Source organism: Mustela nigripes, chromosome 3 (genome assembly GCF_022355385.1).
Source record: "Mustela nigripes isolate SB6536 chromosome 3, MUSNIG.SB6536, whole genome shotgun sequence".
Classification (NCBI taxonomy): Eukaryota; Metazoa; Chordata; class Mammalia; order Carnivora; family Mustelidae; genus Mustela; species Mustela nigripes.
The window spans coordinates 20,157,858-20,167,415 of NC_081559.1; the positions used below are offsets into that span (position 1 = coordinate 20,157,858).

Consider the following 9,558-nt stretch of genomic DNA (forward strand, 5'->3'; position numbering starts at 1 on the left):
GGACTCGATCCCAGGACGCTGGGATCATGACCTGAGCCGAAGGCAGCTGCTTAACCAACTGAGCCACCCAGGCGTCCCTTATTTGTAAATTTCTGATGATAACTTTTAAGTTACTATTACTTCTTTTTTATTTTCTGTAATGAATCTTTTGTATCTGTGGATGGAGAGAAATTAATTTAATAGTATTTTACATGGGATGCATTTATCAATCCAGAATACAAAACAAGTCATCTTTATTTGAGAATAATGTTTGTCATGAGGGAACTAAAAGTTCTCTAAAATCTTTGCTTTTTTCCTATCAAAATATCACGAATTACAAATATAACATTGGACTTGACATTTAATTGTCTGATAAAACGTGATCTTGCAAAGTCTCTTCATCTTGCTACTCAGAGGTCCTACAAGAAAGTCTTTAACTATTATTAATTTTACTTGTTTGAAATTTTTCAGAGAATGTGCCTCTCTCTTATCTTGTGTTATGGCTGAGCTCTTATTTAACAAAAATTGTTAATGAATAAGAGAGGGAAAGCTCAAAACTATCTTGCTCCTTATTTTTTATTTTATTTTCACTATGGCATTTTAGTTTTCATAATTTCACAATGTAATTAATTCTATTATATCTTTTCAGATCATCATATCATATCTTCATTGGAATATGGTTCTCTGGTTTTATATATTACATTATATCATGTCATATATGTCATATATATATAGGTACAATTTGAAAATGATAAAGATTTACCATCTATACTTATTAGTGACTTAAAAGTATGCCAAGTGGTTTTAGAGCTGGTGTAAAGAGAATATTTTTGGATGATATTTTATATAGCTACAATGATAAAAATAAAATGGGCAGTTATAGAAGATGGAGAATCACTTACTTAAACCATTTATAGTTCATGAGAGACTTGTTAGGAAGAAAGCACATAAGGTTGATATTGTATGCTGCTATTTGCACATTCATTCTTAGAAACATGGTAGGACTGGAGGTTGAAGAAAACTATAATTACATAAAAGTCATGTTGGTCTATGTGTTGGGAACAAAGTGGTTTTCCCATCATATAGTTCCTAAATTCCATATGCTTCTAGGTCCCAAGGCCTCCAAAGATTTTATATAAGTTATACTATGATGGGGATGAGAAGGACAGAGTGAACAAAAGGTGACTTTTACCATATCATTGTAACAAACAGTTTCTCTTAAAAGAAATAACTAGCTTTATAGAGGTAACTAGTAAAAACTATTCCTGGTACATAGAGAACTATATTTTGAAAGTTTACTCTAATGACATTTTTTGGATCCCGGAAAATTTTTCCATTTTTCCATCATATCCTCCAGTTCAGGCATTCCTAGGTTTTGAAATTACAGAAACATGAATTTGCCCAAATCCTAGCCTTGCTTCAGGTGATCAAAGTCTTTGAGGTTCTCAAATACAGGTGAAACTTGAAAAACATGGAGAGACTTTCCTGGCATGAAAGCTGGCAAATGCATAAACACACACACACCACACACTGTATTGCATTTCTACACACACCTTTGTATTTTGTTTATCCCACAGTTACTCTGTGCATTTATTTAAGGTCTCTAGTTTTATTGCTATTTCATCTTTCTGTTAATGTTATTAATAATGTCTCATTATTAATGTGCCACATTCTTCTGACAATAGGATGTGTTCAAGACTTAATGCAAAAGATGATTCAATTCTCACAGATTCACAAGGAGTAGTACAATAGCAATGACTTTGATAAGATGCACAACTGAACATTGAAAAGCTCTAAAAACATTATCAATTATCCCAGTGCCTTATTGATTATATTCACTGTATGTATATTAAAGCAATCTGAAAATTTGAAAGGGGAATATTCTGTAAGAAATTTCTCTTTCTCAAATTAATTTAAAATCAATGAAATATTATAATCTAGCTTAATTAATAAATGTTTAATACATGGGCTAAAAACAGCAATATAAATAGGGTACATTACCACATTGGAAATCCCCAATACCACCAACAGCAATAACTTTTAACTAGAATAGTTAAGTATAAAGCTAAACTATATTTGCTAACTATATTTCTTCTGCTTAAATGTGTTTTTTCCTATTTCCAAGTGAACCCTTAAAATTAGGAGCAAAATTTTCTAGTAGGTAAGATTTCTGATCTGTGCTTTTCTTTTCTAACTGCTTTGACTCCATAATACAGTATGCTTAACCTGTGGTATCCTTCCACTGATAACCATCTTAATTAAACCAGTGACTGAATTTAAATGCTGGGCAGATTCTCTTCAAGTTTTAAAAACTTTATTTGATTAGGTTAGATTATCAATCTAAACAAATTGTGGATTGGAGCCCATCAGTTGCAATGGGGGAAAAAAGAGGCAGAGGAAAAATTGCCCTATAATCATAACTGCTGCCAATCAGAGCCTAGCCAGGTTCTAAGCACATTTTAGAGCAGGACGTTCTGAGGGACTGTGGTTTTGTGAGCGAAAATCTGTGGTCATTTTTCACAGAAAAATCTTTGAAAAGAGAAACAAAATTTCTCCTTTAATGAGATAGCCCCATTTTAAGCACAATTTACATGTAGGAATAACCTGTCTTATCTTCATATTCTTCATCATGGCTAAGAATAGTTCCATTGTCTAAAGGGGTACACAATAAATTTTCTTAAATTTAAGCATCCATCAGAACTGAATTTTTGCAGTCATGAGTCCTTATCTTAAAATGTGTTTATCTCCATAAACTAATTTTACTCAAGTGCATTTATTCCCATAAACTAAATTTACCCTTGTTTTAATCAGTAAATCTTTAGAAGAAATCTTTGGAAGAAAAAGCTGGTAGGGCAAAGATCTACAGCTGCAACACTGGCACGGGTGACCTTTGAGATCAAATCAGAGTCTACGGAAGGAGATGCCAAGGTTAGCCTCTTTAATTAATGCTAAGGTGCCACGGAAATAAACAAACAGGAAAACCAACAATCTGCTCTTTTAATTTCCTTCTTCACCAGTTGATTACAGGAAATAGTTTTGGAGGAACCATTTGCTCTCCAAATTAAGCAAGAAAACTTTTCATCTTTCCCTGTTTTTATGAATTTATCAAGGATATTTGTTTCGCCGAGTGCTTCCAACTACACAGTGCTTTCCTTGTTAACTCGCTTCCATCAGCAGCAGCAATTAGCACCGGTTTCCTAGGCAACCATTCTGTACCCTACTGAGAAAAACCTTTTCTTGACAGGAGCATTCTGTCTAAAATTGTTTTGTTTTCCTCCTTTCACAAGTCTACCGTAGGCTTCCTTGTCATCTCTTTTAACACAGCATTATTATGTCCATTATTCTTAAAAGCAGAAACATTTACTGGCTTTTATATTCCATATGGTTGAATTTATTGTCGGTGTCTCTTCCTTCTCTCTTAACAACCTGAAAGAAATCAACAAAAATATGTTCTCAAGCATATGCCAACTTGTTTTGGATTTTTTTGTTCACCGCCTAATTGGTGAGCCTTTGCATGTTCAAGTAATCACAGCTGGTCCCGACGAAAACTCAAAGGGTATAACACATTCAAAATCAAACTCCTGTGTCTACCAACAAAGTCATGTGTTGCTCCGAAGTGAGTTGAAATTTCCAGGGCCACTGAGAAAGCTTTAACTCCATTGTTTTTATTCTAAATCAACCAGGCAATATCAATAGATTAATATAACAAAATAACTAAACTAGAAATATGTGCTAAGGCCTGAGACTGTGTTAAGAAATTTGACATGACAAAATACCAGAAGAGCATAGCAATGGTATAGCATGAATCAGCACATGGAATAAACCAGAAGGCGACAACCCCTATAAATGCTGAATCGTATGGCACAACGGTAAAGTAAAATTTAATTCATCATTTTAGCTTAAATAGTAAAGGGCAGGAGCCTTATGTATTGTCTGCGAGGCCGTGGTTCAGCATTCAGGCAGGGAAATACTCATTGGTAAAAATGACAGAATTACCTCAGTGAATGACAGACAGTTTCAAGTCTTTAAATTTTGCTGATCCAATGATGGTTATAGACTTAGATGACTAAGACTTAGAAGACTTAGAAGACATCAAGAGTGATTAAAACAGTGATACAGGATGAATTTATTTATTTACTTATTTATTTTGGTGCAGGGCAGAGGGAGAGAGAGAATCCCAAGCAGGCTCCACACCCAGCACAGACCCCCACATGGGGCTCCATTCCACAATCCCAAGATCATTGCCTGAGCCCGAATCAAGAGGCGGGCACTTAATTGACTGAGCCCACCCATACGCCCTGGTGATACAGAAGTTAAATAAGCAACTTGATATATATTATTTCATTTAATTGCCACAACATACGAAAGGATGAACTGACTTTTATTCCCACTTTATGGATGAGAGAATCTGAAGGTTAGAGAGATTGTCACTTACTTACAGCTAGTAAGAAGTAAAGGCAGAATTTGATTTCAGGTTTTCTGACACAGGGATCTACTATGATAAAATATTTGTACTACACTAATGTAAGTCAAAGTGATGTCTACCTGGGACAGTGAGTGGCCTTTTATCCACCATTTTGCCAGTTTTTCCATCTAGAACCTGTGTTGTTGTGTGGATTCAATATATTGATGGGAAATAAAAGTGCCTGGGGTAGCAACTTGTCTAATAAATTTGTGTCACAATATGATGTTTATTCATCACTTAGGTGAAATATAAGTAGCTTAGCATGATATCTTTCGGGTATGATCAGGCAGATTTCTGTAGATGGGAGCATGTCCCAGTTTGTCTCATACCTATTTACCTCCTATATGTATTTCTACCAAATTACTTCCCCAATACCAAAAAAACAATGTTTCTTTCCAGAATTCACAATATCTATCAAGGACCCCTTTGATACAATTGCAGAATACTGACCCATCACCATTGCCCAGAATAAGTTTTCAAGACACACTCTCACTTATACTTTTAGGTGTTTATCTAGTGATGATCTGTTACTACCTATATTTCTGTTACCTGGGTTGTATCTGAATCCCTTATTTTATATCAGCCTATAGTCAACAATACTTTTTATTAGATGAATTTGTTTTAAATAACTTGCTTTTAATGTTTTCCTGCAAACTGATTTATAGGCAGTTTCCTTACCATATTAGTTCCCATTGTCATTTGTTTTATTTAGACATGATATGACTTTAGAACCATGTCATGAGATATTTTTGTGTTTCTTAATAGAAACTATCTCATTACCGTCATGACACTACTAAAAAATAACAATACAAATACTGGTTCACACTGCAATGCAAAAACTACTGTTAGTTAATTACATTGAGAATCTGACATTAACAAGAAAGAGAATAAAATACATATTACAAACACTCCTTAACTAAGACAATTTTTAACATAAACTAAAAATGCCCACTACCAGAACACTTTAGATGTTCAAAAGGAAGACAACTGAGCCTTTCATAATTTCAGTTTACACTAAGAAGTATAATGTTTCTAGCTGTGAAGATCCATGTTACCTTTCAGTCATGTATAATGAATAATTTCCCAGTAATAATCCCAGTGCAATCTAGATTCATCTTTAATGTTCTGAACAACTAAATCCTATTCATAATTTTATACATATAATGTCTCAAAGAAAAATAACAAAAGATGGAGTAGAACAGGGAGTAAGTCAAAAATAAGCAATGAAAAATTAAAATGTACATTAATCTCTTACCTCAAAAAGATTTTTTCATGTTGCTAATTGCCCTCAAGGGTAATCATGCCCTCTGTCATACTGTCCAGAATATGGTCCTGAATTTGAGGTTGCTAGCAGATACCTAGAGCCGATCATAGCCTAGGATCTACAGAGCCAGGAAAATGAGTATGAAATCAGAAAACAAATAACAAGGAAAGTTTTTACTTCCCACTAGTTTTGTCCAGGAAAACAAAAAACAAAAAACAAAATATTGTCCCTAGCATCAACATAGATGACTGTAAATTAACTATATTATCTGATGTTCATAAGAGTAATAGCTTAGATGGGTTGGACCTTTAGTTACTCTTAATTTTTTTTTTAGGATTTTATTTATTTGGGAGAAAAAGAGAGAGACTTGGGGGAGGAGCGGAAGGAAAAGGACAAGCAGATTCTGTGCTGGACATGGAGCCCAGTGTGGAGCTGGACACAAGGCTCGAACTCAGGACCCTGAGATCCTGACCTGAGCTGAAACCAAGAGCCGGAAGCTTAACTGACCGAGTCACCCAAGAGCCCCCTAGTTGCTCTTTCTTTAAAGCAGAAATACTAAGGCAGAAGACCTAAAAGAATGCATAACTGGGGAAAGTAAAGACATCTTGGTGAAGAAATATTTGCAAGTCTTGAGTTTTTGATGTGCCAGTCCTGGTATATAATTACTCAATTGAGTCTGCACAGCAACCTGTGAGACGGGGTTATTATTATTTCCATTTCATGGAAAAGGCATTGAAACCCAATGAGTGTGAGCATGAAATAACTAGAATGTAGCAATGCTAGAGCTTGTACCCACATTTCTCTGAATTAAAGTACATGTGACTTCCTTTAATGTATATAATATATAATAATATATATTATATATAATATATATAATAATGTATGTAATATAAAAGATAGTGATCTCCTATATAGAAAGAGGATGGATAGATAGATGGTTGGATGGATAGCAGGTAGGATGGATAATGGGTAGAATAAGAAATATATATATATAGAGAGAGAGAGAGAAGATATGTAGAGATCTAGATCTCATACACATATCATAAGTCTTATATTTTCATTTTCATAGGTTTGATTTTTTTACTCTCTTTTTCTTCTGTGTTTGTTTGGCATGTTTATCATTAATCTTCTCTGAATTTTACCCAAACCCTGTGTGAATTTTCTCCTGTCCCACAGCCAAGCTATAAAGGTAAAGCTTACCCCAGGAGATCTGCTGATCAGGTTTCCATTGGGAAAATGCCATCTCTCCTTGGGGAAAGCTGGCACCTCTGCCTTGATGGCCAGCTTTGCTTAGAGGAAGATTTTAAAGTGGCTGGACCATTTGAAACCCCAGAACAATCCTGTGCTCATTTTTTTTCACACTGTGAGATTAATATTAAATAATTCAGCATTGCCTGTTTGAAGTTTTAGCAATATTATTTCCTCCAAAAAATTGAAGATAATCTGTCATTAATGCAACTCCCACACACCCTGTTTGATTATTCTAAAATAGCATTTCTTAAAGTCTGTTAAATTCTCTTGAGGAAAAATAGTTAATATTCCCAAGATTGAGTTAAATTATTTTCTTACAAGTTTTGCTTAAACATATACAAAAGTAAAATTGCCTTTTTAATAAACTCTAATATATACATACATTGCATATAACCTAAAACCCTGATACTGTGAGTTAAATTGCATAGGATAAAACAACCTTTTAAGAATAAATTGTATCCTTATTACTTTGAAATCATAATTATTATTTACATTTTTTGCAATATTAAAAAAGATTCTTCCTAGTCTAAACTAAATTGGGAGTGCAAACTGTGTTGTGTGAAAAAAGGTTTTATGAAAAGTACTTAGCATATAAATATCTGAAACAAATTAGCTGGAGAAATTAAAATTTTTTGGAAATGATTTTAAGTAGCCTGTCAGCCCTTGCTCTTTGGATACTTAAAGTTTGAATGAGGTTTTCAACTTCATAAAATTATACTTCAAACATAATAGAAATATTAAATCACATTTAATTTAGTTTGACTATCTAAGGCATTTTACAAGATCCTAATTGAACTTGGTTTTCTAAGTATGATATTAATAATAAGAAATGTCTACTCTCTGGCCTAACCCTATTAGTTTGCTGTTTTCTCATCTGCAAAATGAGAGTAATAACAGTAAATCATTCATTGAAATAATGAGGGCAAATAACAGAGCGTTAGGCACATGGTGAACACCATAATATTTTTAAAATACTGCTTCTATTGCTATGACTGCTACTCACTCTAGATAAGGGTATTTACAATGTATCCCTTGAGACCATACATATTAAAAAAAAAAAAAGACTGTACATAGGTTATAATGTCATGTGGCTGTTAAAAAAATCAGAAGTTAGACATATAAAGGCAAATATACTCAATCAAGTAATCTAGCTTTTAAAATTCAGATAAATCTGATTCAAGTGGATTGCTCATTCCAAAAGCTAGTTCTTAAGCACTATTCTCTCTGTCATCCTGGGTAGGGTGAGGAAGGTTTCCCAAAGAGGCAGAATCTAAATGAACCAGGTAAAAACAGGATTCCACGACCCCTCCCCACCCCACCCCCACCCAACTCCTGCCAACCTGCTTGTAATTGTGTGAATTCTGATCATAAGGAAGTTCAATGAAGTATTCTCAAATCTTGGCTAAAATTATGAGAACGAATCCCATTACCCCCTTCCTCCTTGTCTAGTACAACTTGTTTCTATAAGGGCTGTAAGTGGAATGATTTGCTAGTATGATAGATGTTTGTAAATAAAGATAATGAAAAGTTAAATAAAAAGTTAAAAGTTAATAATAATAACTTATTAATAAAAAGTTAAAAGTTAAAGATAATGAAAAGTTAAATTCTGGAGAATTTTTTTTTCAAGATTTTATTTATTTACTGTCAAGTATTTACTGTCAAGACAGAGATCACAAGAAGACAGAGAGGCAGGCAGAGAGGGTGGGGGGGGGAAGCAGGCTCCCCGCTAAGCAGAGAGCCTGCTGTAGGGCTTGATTCCAGGGATCATGACCTAAGCAGAAGTCAGAGACTTTAACCCAGGCATCCCTAGAGAATTTATTTCTAATCTAGAATGTATTTATAATCTCAAAAGTCTTTCTTTGTTTTTTTTTTCCTTTTTTTACAGACAGGGTGAGGGTAAGAGCAGAGGGGGAGAGAGAATCTTAAATAGGTTCCATGCCCAGCACTGAGATGGATGTGAGACTCGATCTTACAACCCTAAGATCATGACATGAGCCAAAATCAAGAGTTGGACACTTAACCAACTGAGCCACCCAGGCATCCTTCAAAAAGTCTTCTCTCATTTTTTGTTGATGATATATGGAACATTATTTCTTGAATATTTTTTGACTTGCTTATATAAAATTAGCATTGGGATATGCTCTAGTAGGTGCCATTTTAGGCCAAAAATTAATTATCTGGCATTTCACAGACTGGTCATGTATGATGAACCTCCCCCTACTTTTTAATGAAATAATTACACTGACTAAGTAAGTATATATTATATGGCCTCAAAGATCTTTAAAACATCTGCTGTCTAGAAAAGTAGAAGCTCTTTAAAAAGAGGCCATCTGATATATCATTTCCATGTACTTCATTCACATTTTCTCTTTCCAGGTCTTTCTTAATCATTCTTGTTCACATTGATCCTGGATAATGCTGTTTGATCACAAAATGAAACAAGATGGGATTGGGAGGGAGACAAACCATAAGTGACTCTTAATCTCACAAAACAAACTGAGGGTTGCCGGGGGGAGGGGGTTTGGGAGAAGGGGGTGGGATTATGGACATTGGGGAGGGTATGTGATTTGGTGAGTGCTGTGAAGTGTGTAAACCTGGT

General features: G+C 34.4%; 1 protein-coding gene across 27 annotated transcripts in view; it reads left to right on the plus strand.

Moving 5' to 3' along the window:
* The window catches only part of MAP2 (microtubule associated protein 2), a 291,575-nt gene that overhangs the window by 226,509 nt on the left and 55,508 nt on the right, over positions 1–9,558 (plus strand). The window lies entirely within an intron of this gene.